This window comes from Simochromis diagramma, unplaced genomic scaffold (genome assembly GCF_900408965.1).
Source record: "Simochromis diagramma unplaced genomic scaffold, fSimDia1.1 OVJJ01000320.1, whole genome shotgun sequence".
NCBI lineage: Eukaryota > Metazoa > Chordata > Actinopteri > Cichliformes > Cichlidae > Simochromis > Simochromis diagramma.
The window spans coordinates 1,690,070-1,708,645 of record NW_024386773.1 but is presented as its reverse complement, the minus strand read 5'-3'; positions in this window follow the sequence as shown (position 1 = coordinate 1,708,645).

Sequence of the window (18,576 nt, the reverse complement as noted above, 5' to 3'; positions counted from 1 at the left end):
AGTGAGGGCCCCCTTACCTCCTGCTGGCAGAACTGTGAATGGAATACTTTAGCAGCAATCATCACCTGGAATATCCTCTTGTGCAAGTGTGTACTGATTGGAGAATTATGCATCCACTGGTGATACTCCCTTAGGTAAATGTGTAGTCAGTGGTGTTCTTGCAGAACTATCCAGCTGGACATTTAATTTGAGGAATCTGATTAAATTTCTCATTTAATTACCCAGTTCTCTGCAGGGCCATTGAGGACAGTCACAAGGGCCCTTTGCTTTTAATGTGGGCCATCTGCTTCCTCTCCAAAATGCCTACCTTTTCAAAGCCCCCACAGCCTCCTGGGCATCCTCGCATGATCCTCCAGGCTGCACTACCTCCACGTGAACAGCAAAACACCATCGTGGTTGACAGTTACTCCAGACCCTACTGTATTCTCACTGATCAGGTGCAGTTAACCTGAACAGAAGTTTACGAATAAATTTTTTTCCTCCCCTTTCTTGTTCTGGCACATCACGCAACAGTTCCCTTGCCTCTTTGGTTTTCTCATGCAATCTCCAAAAAAAAAAAAAAAAAACCCTTCTGCAATAGATCCAGCACACTGACCCTTATGTGAAGAGGTCAATCTTCTTAAACCAAAAGAACATCACACAGTATACTAAATAGGGATGATGCTAACTGTGGCTCACATTAGTGTGAATGTATAAACGTCAAGCCATCCATCCTCTTAACAGCTTATCCAGTTCAGGGTCTTGGATAGGGCGTGGGGCGGAGGATAGGTTGCCAGCCTATCAAAGGGCTAACACAGAGATATATAGAGAAAATTCATGCTCACATTCACACTTACAGCCCAACCTAGCATGCACGTCCTTTACCCAGAGGGTATACCCTGGGAGAACATGCTTACTCCACAAAGAGAGGCCCCAGCCAACCAGAAACCCTGAACCCACAACCTTTTCCACTAACCACTGCATCACCACATCCACATTAATCATCTAATTATGCTGCAATCATGGGTCAAGCTCCATGTTTCAGACATTCATCAACATTTTATTGGTAAGGTGAGTTTTCTCAGTTGAATACAGGTGGAACAGATGCAATCAATCAATCAATCAGTACATGTACTGCATCTGCAGTGGGAGGGGGGGTTGTTTGTTTGTTTGTTTTTGTTGTTTTTTTTAAATATACTGTTCCGACAATTTACTTTCCATGTAATGGGTATATGCAAACTCAATCAGAAATCAGTGCACAAACAGCAATCAGTTCAAATTTAATTAATTGACACCATAAAATTAAAATGCTATGATCACATTCATGGTCATAATCTTACCAATAAGTCTCCTCAAAGCCAAAGCTTTGATGTCCTTGATTTTCTTTCCAAAACGTTGCCTTGCAGCTGTTTTGAAATCAATCATGACATGATTCAGGCTTGTGGATTTAATAAAAAGGATCTAAGTGTGTGTATTTGTGTGGGTGTGTGTGTATGTGCGTGCTTCTTTTTCTTTTTTTCAATCAATAGCATTCAAATAATAGTAAAACAAAGCAGATGGGTGACATGCTCTTTGCAATAAATCCTGACTTGAGAGTATTAAAAACAAAATGAGATCTTCATCAGACGAGTGTTTGTACTTGTAATTTTGCAGTCGCATCTCAGCCCCTGTTGAAACTCAATTTTCTCCTGAACAGCAGCACTTATTGGCCTCCCTACATGCAGTGCACTGTGGGCTTCTGAAACATGTAAATTAGGGGAACAGGCAATACATTCAAATCAATAATACACCATTAAGGTGCATTTGTGATATCCAACCCCAAAGTCTGAAAAATGCCCCAGGGTAATACTGCACTAACTCAGTCGAGTGATGGCTTTTTTCCTCTTCTTTTTTTTTTTTGATATACTTGCAAACATATAAAAGCATAGTCACGACCAACCTAGTTTTTAAAAAAAGAGTCATAGGCGGGTTTTTTTCAATCCTAAAACATCATCCTGAGCATCATACAAAGGCCTTGATATATCAAAGGAGCGCAAGTCTTACCGGTTTTCTTGTAGTTCATGAGACGTTTTTAATGTTTGCTATGACATTTGACATTCTAATCTTGTTCCCCCTTTGGGAGTTTAGACCCTAAAGGCACCCTAACACGTTCTCTGACAGTTAAACTGCACCCTGGATTTAAAGAAAGAGGAAAAGGACAGAAAAGCTGAGCTATAGGTGAGTGTGATACCGGCATTGTCCCACAGGCATCTCCTTCCCTTTCACCCTTAAGTGGTTCGAGAATCACACTTGTATTATTTTTTCAAACATATTTCACATGTTGACAGTTGCTACATAATGTACGACCGTGCGCATCAATTATGTAATGCAATTCAGGCTATGAACATATATAATTTATTTCATTCTCTTTCTCCTACATTATTTAATCAAAAGCTATTTTTACAATTATTACTCTCCCCAAATAGTTTTATCTTTTGTTGGTCTGTTCTTTAGTTCCCCCCTCATCGGTATGTCATGTTGCTGCGCTCGAATTCACGGCGCATTAATGCTGCAGGAGGGTGTCACGGGTGTCTGTCAGCCTGGGCAGGACACCCTTAAAAAGGGTAGCACTCAAAAACTGCAAAGAGGGGGTTCAAAGGAGTTCACAAGGTTGCTTCTAGCAAGCCAATAACAGCTTTTTCCCTCTAAAATGCCTTAAAGCTAAAATGTCAAAAAGAGTGAGAAAGGGAAAGTCACAATTAATGTAAAATAATGTGAGCTTCTTGTCGGTTTGAATTAGCGGCGAATAACTTGGAGGAACATGCATTTTAAAATGTAGGTTAAGTTATATTTGCATTTGAACAACACTATAAAAATGATCCTCATCTTGTTGTGACTGAGCTGCTTTTGAAGCTGATTTTCAGAGACAATAATAACCTCGGAATCAGAAGGGAAAAAAACCAATATGACTGCAACTATCTTTTAATTCAAAGATTAAAGGACCAAATCTGTGTTTTGAATGTTGTACCAGTTTTCTGGAGCCACATTTATTTTAGACTACTGCCAACAGTCTCTTTTGCTGCTTTCTTGGCAGCCACTCTTTCCATTTAATGTCTGCGTGACATGACAGACAACTTAATCCATTACAAAGAACATCATGTCCGATTTTATTTTTGTCAAAGTCATGTTACGCTGTGTTGAAATGCATTTGAAAAGTCTGCCTTTGTCATGCATTCATGTGCTGCAGGATGCCAGTTGCCAAACAGATCCGCGTTCATGATTTATTCTGATAAAAAGCTGTGAACACAATCAATTAGCAAATATGTTCCAACTGCAAAAGAAAAATATGAAGTAGGTACTTTTCCTGCAGCCCGGCTAAGCCCTGGATTTTGAATATGTTCACGGTTTTGCTTAATGTAGCGACTTAAAGTTGAGTTTTACTTTTGCAATTGTGCACGAAAACAAAGTTTCCCCAGAGGACAGAAGGGCCTTAATAGTGACAACACTCAAACAAACAGGAGCAGAGAACAGATGGGAACCTTTGAAGTATAAACTTGTGTAAACAGGAAAGTACTTCTCCAATGATATGATGTGCCACTACTACCCCCTGAATTGATTACTCATTATATTCTATTCTGTCTCCTTGAGCATAAAAATGTCTCTTTGCAGCTGGTGTTGAAACAAATAAGATAAAATCTGACACCTTTTCATGCCGCAAGAGTAAAATGCCTCACACGGTTTTTTTTTCTTACAGTCAGTTTTTAAAAAAAAACCCTTACGAGATCATACAGCTGAATCATATGTACAAATTACTTCAGTCATCAAAGTAATGGAGTAATCTCAAATGCAGAGAGGTTTCACCATGATGTAATATGTTGGTGCAGTTGACCCAATTCTGTAGGCTGGAGAATAATTTTCTTTAATGTAGGGATAACGAGAGAAACATGGAAAGTTTTAGTCTGGGGTGGTCAGTTAGATCAAAGAAATGTGAGGAAAAAGAAAGATGAGGTCTTTTTTTTTTGGGGTGGGGGGGTCGGAATGAGAAAGTTATGTGAATGTTGTGAATGATTTGAGGCGGTAGTAGTTACTATTTGAAGCCAGTAGAGGGTGTCTGCAAAATTCATGTTGCCATTAATCACTGCAGTTGTTCAAACCACCAAGGACCATCAGTGAAGCTCCTGAAGAATATAATAGATTCATTTTTCACAGAAGGGCATCGAATCCCAGCACTGAACTTGTGTGTGATTTAATATCCAAAAAATAAATAAATGAAGAAAAAAAAATCCAGAATAGACTGTCATCATGTTTAATCTGGTATATTGATGTCGCAATAATTTACTTTATATCCATTAGGGAGGCCTGGCACAGTGTTTGTGCAGTTGTCTTAACCAGCACAGAGAAAAATAGGCATCCTAGAATATTCAGTAACACATCTCTGCTCATAAGGTGAAACATCTCTCTTTTCTTTCTATTTTTCCCTCTCCTTTTATAAATAATTTGTACCAGAATCAACAAAGCTCATGGATCAATTTTTCTTTTTCTTTCAACTCTTTGCACTAATTTGTGAGTCACAGAGGATTGTCGAATGCTAACGCCGTGATGCAAAAATGCCGGAGAAAAATGGAGAGAGGGAATAACATGAGAGTTCTTGAATTAAGAAGGCAATTTGCATACATGCAAACATGGCTCCTTCAATTGAATTTATTCAAATCCCATGTAGGATGGCTACATAATGGTTGTAGGATATTGAGTTACAGAGGAAATAATAAGCTTACAGTTTACAGCCACAATTTCTCTCCCTGACTGTTTCGAAATGAAAGCTACATCTCAGCGAAAAGCTTCGGTGGCTGCATCTTGGTCATTTTTGCAATATTAGATCATTTGGCCTGATTTTATTTGCTCCGCTGTTTCTATAATAGATTTCAAGACGGCTCATTGTTTAATTAGAGAGCGCTTATGTCCTTGGTGTGGTTGAAAAGAGCATTGACAATCCTCAAATTCCCCTCATGTCCAAAGTCATTAAAATTAAGATACCTCTGACTTTCGTCAATAATTCAGATGTTGCTGCATTCATCTCCCTGCTGGCACTAGCTGGCATCTTTTTAGACACAGAGCAACTGCAAGAGCTGGCAGATGTTTGTACACATGGCCACACAGTGCTGAACAGAACAAACTGTCAGAGTAACGCGTAAAGGAAATCAGCTTGTCAGCATCGTGGCGGAGAACTGCATTGTGTTGTGTAGCACATCCATAACATGATTTGAGCATGATATCCCACATTAGTGCTTCATCTTGTGGGTCTGCTCAAGTCTTCTGTGTTAACAGCTGTGCACAATAGGTGTGAAGCTCATCAAAGCTTCCTGGTTTACATCTGTATGATGTTAATCCATAGCCACCCCCAAACACCAGGTAACCCAAGGTCTTCTTCTTCTTTTTTTTCTTTAAACCAATTTTTGCCAACCTATTATTTAAATCAGTCACCAATTACCTGCATAATTCCCACTATAAAACACCAAACACGAAGCTGGCAGTGAATCCCATCAGTGAACTTTCAATTTATTCCATCACTCACAAAACCTGCTGAGGTTAGCCTCATGCACAAGTTCATAGTACTATCCTTATGTCAGCATTACATTTTTATGTGTCCTTTTCCTGCTCAAATGAAACGTGTTCTCAATCAGATACCTGCACTTTCTGCGGACTTCAATTAGCTTCATAGGGCCGGGGAGGTCTGAAGAGATGACCTGACACACATTTCTTCCTGCTAACAGTTCTTTAGGTGTGAGTTATTTGTGTTGTCTTCTCTAATCTTCTCAGGTGAACCAGGTGAATTACATTTTGGATGTTTGAGTTGGCAAAAAGCTGTATTCACAGAAAATATTCTAAATATATAAGTGAAAATGTGAAATCACATAAAGACATTTCAACAAAATCAGAGGCGAAGGCAGTTTAGGATTTGAAGTTAATTACGCCACTGCAGATGAAAGTGGCATAACATTAATAATTTCTGTAAAAGTATGCAGCTGTATGCATAACCTATTATGAGATGTAATTTATGCAAAACTGAGGAATGAATATTTTACTAGCCTGCTTTTTTTTTTCCCTTTTCTTTTTTTTTTTTTAATCTCCAATGCGAGTGTGAAAAATCACTAGCCAGAGTCTGAATGCAGCATAAGGGAAAACACAGCCAAATAGTGCTGCTGGGCAGGTGCCTGGAGTTCCATTTGAGCAAAGCAATTATGAAAATTGAAGTTATGCAGATGAACAAAAGGATTGCTTTTGGGAGATGTGTCATTGTCCTCTACCCGTGTCACACAACGCCAAAAAAGGTATATAACCAAATGTATTTGGTGGAAACTACAGCTCTGTTGTCGATATGTGGCCACAGTTTTGCGGCAGCAGTTAAGAAAAGAAAAGCAGATTCCAGGCAGTCCCTATGCTGTGCTGCGAACTACAAACAACCCAACAGCAAGGTCAGACTGCTTACAGCACTTTATTAGGCTGAATTAGGTTTGTTTACTCTCATAATGGGTCTTTCAAAACAAAAACGAACCTAATGTCTGAACGCTAAATGGATTTTAAAGTCCCTATATCTATCTTAATTTAAACATGCATCTCTCGCAGAAGCATGCCGTCTTTCCATTTTCATTTTCCGTATTTAGTTCACTTTTCTCGAGTTAGCGTATGCATAACTTACTCAACTTTTATCAGTCACAATTTCATCCACGGATTCTTTTTAAAAATAGTTTTCCAGTCCCACTGCAAAGTACACTCCAGCGGCTCCATGGTGTAGCGATTGGCAGTGTTTGGCTCGCTCTTGTTACTTCAGTGCCTGTTACTCAAGTCTGTTCTTTAGTTTCTTCAGTTCTCAAGAGATTCTTGCAAGAGAGAGCATGGCGAAGACAGCTTTCACACATTCACAGAAACAAATGTATTGCTGCCATTGTTGTCGCGCTTATGCTTACATACCATGTTATTTGCTCTCGGCGGCAGTCGGGACGCGCTGTGTAAAAACGGCGTACACAAAGTGTACAGAAGTCCATGCATAATCAGAAGTGCAGAAAATGAAAGACCAGAGACAAATTTAGACCTGTGATCTCCTGTGAAACAATCTTTATGTGCTGTCAGTGTAATTTGTCACCTGGATTCTTGGCACTCTGAAGGAATTTTACTCTGCATGCTTTATTTGAAGGATAACATGACAACACCGCATCCTTCACCTACTTCAGTGTGAGATTACTGCATACTGTGGTGTTTTGGTATATGAGAGAGACGATATTATATGGAGGAGAAAGCAAAAACATGAACTTTGCCATGAACGCTCTCTCATAACTCTTGATTATGTACTTTAAAAGGTCTCATATTATTGTATTACTGTGGTGGTCTGGTTGTAATAATTAAACCTATTTCAGATCTATATGGTGACCTTTATACAATACATCATCAGCCTTTGAGGTAATATGTTGATGTTGTGCAGAAATGATGGCCTCCTATGTTAGATATGTGTTACAAAGTATAATCATATGCAATCCTAAAGCTTATTTTACTATTTTATCTTTTCACTTTGTTGCCCAGAGCGACTATGCGCTGTAATTTGTTTGTTTTGCAGTGACAGCTTTGGAGACGAGCTCCATTCAGTCTCCCCCACCTGAATCATTGCTGGATTGATGCATGCTGAAGATCATTTTCTGAGCTACTCGTCTGTGTGGTGGCTCATATCCAGCACATGCTTTGTTTTAGGTTCCAGAGAAAAAAAGATGGATCCAAATCCAAGAGTAGACAAATAGAAGCCTTCCCCTACCTGGATGCCAAGATTCTGCCTCGAATCAGATTAAACTACATTATCGAATGCACAGAGTGGACCGAAAATAAATCAAGCTTTATTGTGTGGAGGAGACAGATACATGTCCCACGGGAGAATAGCAAGCTGAAGACATGCACAAGAATTTTACATTTAAGCAAGCACACAAAGTGCTGCAGTTTTCAATAGCAAAATAAATAAATTAAAAAATAAAAAACCCCAAACATTTTTCCTCCAAATTATGTTGTCCAGATGTCTTGCATTCTTACACTTAGCACTCAGGAAACATTTTGAGTGGAAATATGTTATGGAAGATAAGGAAGGCAAACACATTTATCTAGTTTTTAAGTTCCTTTCGTAGCAGCAATCATTCACCAAATTTCTTCTGCATTGTGCTGCAATAACAATACTGTCTTACTCTGCAGATATATGATACGGGCCAGCATACAGAGCATAGATTCAATATAAACGTGATAGCAGGCCTTACAGTCGGAAAAAAAAAACAATGCACTTTCCCGGACACTCCCCGAGCCTTTCTTTCATCGACCAAGCTCATGCTGCAGTCATTGTGAAGTCTATAATAAAAATGCATCAGATGCATCTCCCTGTCCTCAGCAAAACGTCACTCAGGGGACGCCATGTAGACGTTTATGAGAGCTAATGACCAACGGCTTTTAGAATCCCACGACCATCAGCATAATTAGGTTCAGTGCCTGCTCTCAACCCTTCGTTTATGTGCCCTTGAAAGAAAAAAATGCCAAGTGATATTGACAAATGGACAAAAGAAACCTACTCAGATTGCAGAGTCTGGACATTCAATGTGATGTTGCCAACAGCAGGAACTCCACCCAGTAGGAATTACATTTTAGGTAACACTTCACCTTGAAAACTCTTAGATGGCCCACATGGACGTTCACTTAAATGTTTATCGTACTAGATAATGTGGTTGTAGGATAGACAGATAAATTGCAGTGAGGTTTAAAATTTTTATGACAGCATTTCTCATCCAATAAACTATAACACTACAGCTATAACTGGTTTAAAACAGTTATTCAGTGGCAATGCATCAAACTAAATTACAGGGCGTTTAAAAAATAATAAACTAGCTTTGTACAAATCATTCAAAGGCAGGTTAGAGACCTATGCAGACACCAAGCCTGTTTGGAGCTTTAAGGCATGCTATGTGCATTTCATTAAAAGATTGTTTGCCAAGTTGTCATCGTGAGTAAATAACAACAGCAACTGCAGATACACGGACTGCTGCACAAGTCTCAGAACAGAAAAGCAAACTAATAATATAACAATAAAAATAATGATTAATTTAGGTGTTATAGAACAAGCTCATTCACAAGCTGATAACAAAACGTTACAAAGAAGCAACATAGTTCAGCCTAGCCGGATTATAAATACTATGAAATGATGAAGTTTGTGAGGAAAAACATTCACAGTATGATTGGTATTTACGAAAATGATGATGCTCTAATCAGTTCAGTTCATTTTACTACCCTGAGCTCAATCCTTTATGTTTTAATTTATGTTAATCGTGCCGTATTTGCACAGTGCAGATTTACTGTGTATTAATGCACGAGACGTTATTCGAAGTTCACAAAGGCACTTTTTTTCTTACCCATTTGTGATTTAAATTCATAGGTAAAATAATGAATTATGGATGCGATCCCTCGTGACTGGTTATACCTCCCACCCAACCCCAGGAAGATGCATATGTAATTAGCACCTCATATCAATGTGGGATTTGAAAAGTGTTTGGATATGCAGCAATATAATTATGATTATCTCATTTGTTTCTGTAATTTCCTCTTTTTCAGCTGACATTTTGCTCAAAGTGTGTTGCATAATTGAAAAAAAAAAAAGCAGGAAAAAAAGGAAGAGCCAGTACTGCAGGGACAATACTTATTTTCACTTCTTTTTTGTTGATTTTTGTCAAGATGTTAATTGCTCTTAATTTCTCAATATTGGTGAGTTAGTAGGTTATCGGGCTGTGTTTCAAGTATTCAAGTTACTGACCCTCATTGAAAATGTGCTGAAAGAAACTGAAATTCTTCCTGTAGCACAACCTTTAATTATTTAATGTTCAGCTTTTGCTCTTCAATGATGGCTACATCATTTGCGTCTGCGCACGTGAAGACAGACTCAAATCATCGTGACTAGTCATATTCATGAAAACTAATCTTGAACATAATACACATAATTTCTAAAAGAAATCTAGACTAACATTTCAGAATGTGACATAATGTCTAATTAAATCTTATCTAACATCATATTTTGACTGGAAAAGTCGGTAAATTGGAAAAAAAAAATGCATTATTTATCTCAAGCACTCCGTCATATCCATAAAAACGGTCTACATTAGACATGCAATGAAAAGCGTCATCTTAACTGCAATGGAAGGAGATTGCAGATTGTCTGTATAGAAATTCCTCTTCTATTTCCAAACATCTTCTCGTTAGTTTTGAATTGTGATGATAAGTGTTTCCACCACAGTTGAGTGCATGTTGTCTCCATTCGACACTGTCAATTAAAACTAGGGGAGTTTGCGTGTGCTGACATAATTTCAACACATTTCAGTGAGATTAAAGCTGGACGCAGACGCTGAAAGAAAGCCAGCTAGCGGGAGAGTCCAAACTGGGAAGAAGTCACTGCCCAAACAGTCTTAATAATTATATGCAGATGTTTTTAAAAAATATAAAATAACAAATGATGCTAAAAGGTTTCGGGCATTAAACCTTAGTTATACAGTTACAAGTCTTTGCATTTCACATTTCATTTTTAGATCAGCATGCTATAAGAATCACAATTTCAATCACACTTACATTCAGACATAATTATAGCCATTGTGAGGCAACACTGACATTACTGGCAAAAAATAAAGAGCTCAGATCCATTTACAGTATCTCTACAGTCCAAAGCATAGACACTGATACACTTTAGCTGTTCTCCAGACACTCATGTATAATTTTAAATTGTTAAAAATAAGGCATTATGTTAAAAGCCCAAGTCATATATACATATAGAGAGAAATTTCCAACACACAGTCCTCCAGTGTTTAGACCTTCAAACATAACATACCCGCTGTCAAACAAGATAATCATGTTTAATAGCTTGTGGAGAATCTTTTGCAGTCGGCCACTGCAAACTGGCATCAGCAGACGTTTTGCATATTCTCTACACTTCTCTTGTAGTGGGATGTCCTCCCCCTCTTTATTCTGCACTTCATCAACTTAAAATACAGCTCAGTCCAATTCAGGTCATGTGACTACCTCATAGATATTACAAATCTTCACCACGACATACTCTTTGGCTGCCTCGGTCGTGCGCTTTGAATTGTTTTCCATCTGAAAGACAACATGTTGTCCAGTAGGTTTGATGCACTGGGCTGAACAGGAGCACGCACAGCGCTCCCTGTATGCTTCTGCAATCATCCTGCTGCTTCTGTCAGCAGTGAAATCATCAATAAATGCCATCAATAAAACAGAGATGAGGCGCTTTATTTTGGATCATGCTCAGTGCTTTTGTTTTGTTTTGTGTTAATCTCTTCCCTTTTCAACGACGGTGATATAGACTCAATTGAGTTTAATGCGTCCATGCTTTGTTCCCTCTCAAACTGATGCTTTTGTGAGGATTCGCATCTGGTGCTGAATTGTTCAAGGTCAAGGTAACAAAATGCCCCGCTGATTATTGACGAGGAAACATTCACACCTTCATCCCAAAGAGCGTTGTTGACTTGCTGTGAAGTCATATAGGTTTCTTTGCACCATGCTAATGATTTTCTGATCATCCTTGATAGTCCTGTGCACACCTGCTTTTATAAAAACATGAACCTAAAGGGAGAGTTTTGCAGAGGAACTACTTTTGCTTTCTCTCTGGCATAGTGAGGGCTGTTAAGGACTCGCTGTGTATTGGCAAATGATAAGGTCCATTCACAAAGAGCCATTTATTTGAAAAAAAGAGAGAAAAGGAAAATAAACACGTTGGGCTAACAAAATGAATAAATGAAAATAAATTCATCTCTTTTTCTTCTGTTCTTTGTCTAGTTCCCTGCCAATTTTGTGCACCAATGTCATTAATTAATTAGCAATTAGTCTTCCCACTATTTATATAATCTGTTTTTCAACTTCTTGTTGCCTGATTGTCATATTACTTCTTCCAGTTTGTCATTCCATCTGGTTTGTATTCTTCGAGCTTTTTGATGTTTTTCCTTTTTGTGACATGCTTCTAGTAGCTATATTTATGTGTGATTTCCTTGCTTCCCTTTGGAACATTGCCTTTTAGGTAACCCTTGCTGGAAATGTTTGCTAAACCGATAGAGCTCTTGCGTATAATCTCCAGCCTGGCAGTAAAGGCTTAGATTTTGGATTGCGGCCAAATTATCCACCATGTCTTTACCTAATCACTTTTCTGTGACTTTGCTGGAAAAATCATGAGGTGAAGGAGAATTCATAAGAAGGCTGGCAAAGAGAAGCATGGGGCTAACTACATTTAGCCTACACTACTTTATAATGTGAAGGCAGGTGCTGTTTGCATCGGTCTACTGTGGTGAAACCACAGCATTCAGAAGATGGGCTACATAAAGCACATCTTAGATACCTTTCCATGTGAATTCTTGTTGTTGACAGACGCGACCTCATTACCAAGGCTGAGCTCTTTGAAAATAAGTGAATACACAGAAACTCACATTAAAATTAGCTGCTCATTCTGTCCACTCACATTTTCTCTTCACTCTTGACAGATGATCGAGACAGACTCCTGCTTTTTATTAAGGCTTTCAACATCTGTGACCGAAGTTAAAATAATTAATGGGAATCCATAAAGGCTGGAAATACAGCAATGCTCAAAACAAGGTCATAACTAATGCGAACTGAATTATGGGAAACCTTATATTCCTTTAAATCGTTAAGAAGAGCATTTGGAGAGCATTTATAAAAAAAAAATCCATGATACAAACGGCCTCATGCAAAGCAACGTCTTCATAATACAACTGATTAAACTGTGTTAATAGCTTTCCTGCTGGTTTAACAAATTGTTGAAGGCTCAAAAGATATCTATATAATTTAGGAGGTAAAGAAAGGGGGATGCAGTCAAGCACCTTTCCTTAGTATTTAGAGAATTCAACCAGATCTTATTAAAGCTGCCTCACAGATACTTCTGGGTCACTTCACTCAGTTAGGAACCTTTCCAAAGCAAAATTGACTATTCTACCGCAGCCCTGGTGTCCTGTGTTCAGGTCCTCTTCTATGTGAACTCTCTTCAAATGTTACTTTATGTAATAACTTTAGCGGCTAGAAATCCAGCTCTGCACTCCATGCGAGCTCCAGTCAAAAAGCTGCTTCTGCCATGGCTGAGTATTTCACTCATCAGCCTACACTTCTTCCAAGATAAGTCCTTCCCAGGATGTCTCTCTGCAGCTGAGAGCAAGAATGATGCAAAGGTTATTCGACTTTCATTGTGTCTGATGTGACCTGACTGCAGCAGGCCGTTTACCGAAGTGGTACAGAAGGTCAAACGGTGATATCACTAACTGTCATAATCTGCAATCAGCTGTAATGTATTCTCTTCTGTCTCACACTACTTGCAAGGGATGAGAAGTTTTAAAAGCGACGGTTGTATTCTGAATCACTGCAGAGACGACGACCGCTGCTGAGAACAAGAAAGTCTCACTGATCACGCTCCCTCCTCCCTCATTTGTCATCCGGCCCTCTGCTTTGTTTAACGACACAAATCAGTGCGCATCATGCTGTTCAAGCTCCACTTGTGCACTGTTTAAAAAAGAAGCCATGCTTGAGGATACTTATGGAGTCACCGCTAGCTCGCACAAACCCGAGTGAAAGCTTTGCATCACGGTGCGTGGTGTTTTGAGCTTGAGATTACTAGCTTGAGAATCTTTAAATTGTTGTGGAAGCTTAAGATTGCAAAAATAGCTTATGTGCAGTGCAGAAATATATTTCAGAAAACAAAATAGGTCATAATTTGCCATTCATCATATGCTGCCATGTGAGGCTCAAATCTCCTTAATGAGCAGAGTTTGCCAGTCATTGTGTCTGCCATCACTAAGTGAGGCTATTACAGTGTCTAATGAAGCTGATTCATTTTTACTGGACTTCCCATTATTTTATTCCAAGCTGTTATTCTTTCTATAGACAACTGAAAATGAGTTTCTTTGTACAGAATTACATGGAATAAAGCTTGTTATGCTGGATCTAGAGAGAGGCGGCATACTCCTCTGCGTGTGCGGAAGAAGTGTCTAAAAGCTATTCCACTGTTGACTATCCCCCTGTGTGAGCTAGCGACACTGAAATGCAGAGAATTTGCAATAGAATCCCATTAGATTGATGGTTCCTTCTTCTTGGTGCATGTTTCATTTCCCTGTTGTTTGCCACTTACAGCAAAGCTACACATCCTAGTGTATTTTTCCTGAGTATGGCTGAAGTTTTGCAAGTCTAATTTCTGCCCTTGAATTGAATTACTCCCCCCCAAAAAAGGAAAAAAAAATAGAAGAAAAAAGCGGTCACAGCCATACAGTGTATTTGCATTTGGATCATTTAATACTCCACCTTCAAGGATCATTAATCTTGTCTATGCTTCATATACAAACTGGGCATCAATAACATTGGTAAGGTATGAGTGAGGAGGGTATAAATCACACGAGCAATATTTTCAGTTAATCAGGCATCCATTTTTTTAAATCAACAAAAGAGACATAAAAATTAACAACCTTGTTTCTGCTCATGCTCCCATTTAAAATAAACTGTGTAGTCAAGATCCTGTGGCACGTTGGTTTAAACAACAGACACAAACACTTTAATTTGTTACTCTCTGCTTCGGATAATCACACACTGTGCATAGATGACAGTAACATAACAGCAGCCTCACATTTAGAACCTGTAGCCAGCTCATTTAGCGCCACACAACACCCACAGCTTAATTAGCTCCGTCGGTATCATCTGCAATTCTGAATGCTTTCACAGCATCTTTTTGATGCTTGGCTGAAAGACACATTTTCTCTGTAATTTAGCTGGCTACTAATCTAATCATTACTATATCTTGGGAGTGTTTTCTCACTTTTGCGGGCAGTTAGCTGTGATCTGACGACCTACATTACAGTCTATGCTGTGACTGCACAACGCTAACTGTGACATGTTTGAGGCTCTAATTGTCGTGATGATTAATGAGAAAAGTCACAGGACTTATCCCACCTAGCTGTTGTGGAAACAGTTATTAGGTGGATTCCTTGAACGAGCTCTTTCTTGTTACGCTAACCAACATATTGGCTCCACTAACAATTAGCAGGCTAACTAAGTGTTATTGACTGGATAACTGTTAGCAGTTCTGTATTATTTTTATTGCATATAGACATCCTTTTGATATCTAGAAGTCCAATGCTGATATTTGGAAAGGAAGTGTGCTACAGAAAGAGGAACACGAATGCTTGGATGAGGTCACATGTTTCAAAAACATTTTTGAAATATAAAGTCAATAAACGATCACCAACTTTGACGTACACGCTCTGCTTCAGTTACCTGCAAAGCAAAAACTCGGTGCGCTACATTAGTTATAACTCAGGTGTTCCATTTTTCTGTTTTTACCTTTAAATAAAATACTTTAAATCTTTTGGATTGATACAATTTTTTCCTATAAGCCAGGCATCACCTGTCAAACCCTTTGTTTCTATCCCCACCATCTCCTTGCTTCCTTTTCCCCTCTCTCTTTCTTATGTGTTTACTTCTGTGTGTGTCTGATTATAGGAGTGGGGACAGGTGTGCTGGAACCTAAGCTGAGCTTCACCAGCTGCAAACACTTCTCCTATCAAGTCTACTTTCAGTACCACCACTCTGCCAGAACGTAGTCTCTGCTTAAGCACTTCCATAAATGAGTCAGCCCCCTTTTCTTCCTGGTTCGCTCTCTTTGTTGGCTCAGCCCGATTCTCAGCTAACTGGATCCTTCTCTGCCTGGCTCTCTTTTTGCCTTTCTCAGTCCAGCTTCCAACTGTGCCTCGGTCGCATCTGAGGTTTGCAGCTACTACTCACCCAAACCCAAATTTCAGTTTTCTTGCTGCCAATCAAGCTCCTACAACTTTTGCACTACTTTTTTGACTTAGCTTTATTTCAGAAGTCTTTTAATGTCGTCCTCTACACTTGAGTTCATCGGCCTTGACGTAACGGTACATTCTGGCCAAAAATGCGGACCCACCAGACGCTGGACTCCATTTGTAAAAACTTTAGTTGGTGACATACACAAACTAGTCTCGAGTTGCCTCCATGAACCTTAGCTCAGTTATTGCACCCATCAGTCTTTAGCCAGCAGCCTGGTTGGTTAGGCTGGGCTCACAAGAATTAGTTCGACAGCCAGCTCACCACTCTGACCGCTAGCAGTCAGCCAGATGGTTTTTTGCCAGCCTGTCCCTGCCAGTTTTCAGACCAGCTGACTTAAACCCCTGGCATCCCAATTCTGGTTGACCTGCCTCGCCTCAAAGGCCTCCACAAGAAGGATGTCTCAGCTACCCCTATGCCAAGTCAGTTCCAAGGCCTCTTCCATGGTTGGCCTACACAAGGTGTAGGTGCTTGTACCTGTTTCTTCTGCCTCTGATAGTTGACACGAAGACCGTCTCAGAACTGGCCTTCTCCTTACTTGAGTCATTTGACAAATCCTATGTTCAACTGGTCAACACAGAGTCAGCCAAAGCAATATCTTTCCCTGAGCTGGCCTTTAGCACTCATACCCAGAGGAGGCTGATGTATTAGTCAGCCCTGCCTGAGCCAGCCTATGTCTGTCCCTATCTTCTCCCCTAAGAGGATTCCAGTCTGTGGCCCTGGCTCAACCTGCTCCACTGCTGCTGGACTGTGCACTCAGAGCTACTGGTTCCCTGCTCTCCTTTTGCTTGGATCAGCTCCAACCTTGGGTTTCAGTCAACGAGCCTAGGTTTCCCAGGTTTCCAGCTACTTAAGCCGTAGTTTCAGTTCTCTTGCTGCCAGCCCAGCACCTCTTCAGCCTTTTCCTCTAATCCTTTATTTACCTTGGATGAATCAACAGTCTATTGACCTGTTCCTTTGCCTCTGTCTGCACTCGGGTTCAACAGCCTAGCTGTGATATCACAATCTACCGTAAACCCTGTTATGTTTACTTTCAACAGTAAGTTAATTCTACTGCTGATACTTCACCACTTCACGTGCTTCATGTGCATTACAAACAGCGGCACGTGTATGGCTGCATGCCTTTATCGTGGAAGAGAAAAATATAAAAAATGGGCTTTGCTGTTATCTTTTAATAAACACTTTGTTCCAACTAGGTTTTGGTAATGATTGATTTTAGACATTTTAGGATTATTTTGTTGTCGGTATAACTAAAATAGTTTTAAAATCGTATTCAGTTTGACACAGGTTGAGACACACACACACATTCACACACGAACAAAAACACAGAAGCACTGATGGGCCTGATAATGTCTCTAAAATGAAACAGGAGCTGACATTTAATTATGGTGGGGGGAAGTATGTTGCCTTCCATTTTTAGTTTTAATTTTTGCTTCATAAATGTTATCTCAATGCTTTCCATGTTAGAGCACTGAGAAGTGTGCAATTAACTTAGTGAAAACAATCACGGCATAACTGACAACATTTTGTGAAAGCTGACGAGGTAAACTTGAGGTAAAATAGAAGCGAGATAAAAGGAGATAAAACGGCCTCTGATTTCTCAGTTTGTGCGTCCTCTCCTCTCCTTGAATCTTAGTCCTTCCCAATAGAGATAAAAGCATAAACAGCATAAAAGAGCCACTGTGATGTCAGCCTCTGATTAGGCCTCAGCATTAGCATTTTGGCTGCTGCCATGTTGGCTTTGTGGAGCCAAAATTTTACCGTATATCGATGAAAGGATGGTGTGCTAAATTATCAGCTAATGTTAGCGAGCTTAGTTAGCAGATGCATTGATAATCTTTATGGGTGCAACACATTAATGCAAAGTATCAGACACACCAAAACCAAAGCACAAACATCTTGGATGGTCTGTAACATATAGCGAGGGACAATATTCATCATCTATTAACAGTGCTGAAAATAGTACCAACTCCTTTCACCCCCACCCCCCCTCACACACACACACACACACACACACACACACACACACACACACACACACACACACACACACACACACACACATTAAAAGGTCTAGTTTAATGACTTGAAGTAGGAGACACTGATCACCTCCTGCAGCTTGGGGACACTTTTCAATCAACGTGGCCCATCCTTAACTCAATAATCCAGGTGGATGAGTTATAAAAGAACTCCCCTCTCCTACAGGTGGTATGAAGGTGGTATTATCCATAGAGGCCAAAACCATTTTTTTTGTACCAGGTTGTAAATATGGTTTTTAATGCTGTAAAGTTGGAAGTCTATGTCGATTTTAGAGCCAGCTTCAAGTGGTAAGTAGAAGAAGCGGAGTTTCTGCCACTTGTGCATTGCAAGTGATGGAGGCGAGGAAGAGACGGGGGAGAGTGGAGGCAACAGGCATTCAATAAAATGAGACATCCTTTCTCTGGAGGCTCATTTTAGAGCGATGACAATTAAAGATGACCTTTGACATGAGAACATCTTACTTTTAAAAAAAATACAGCTACTACTGTAGTTTTGGAGGATATTCAGGACTACTTTTGAGTAGTTCTGAAGGCCAGAAAGTCTAATCAACTTAACAAACTCAAATTAAATTAATACAGCTACAACCATTTGTATATTACAGCTGTGCCACACATCTTTTAAGCACTTAATGTAAAAAAAAACTTCAACAAAAGATACACCTGTGCATCTTCA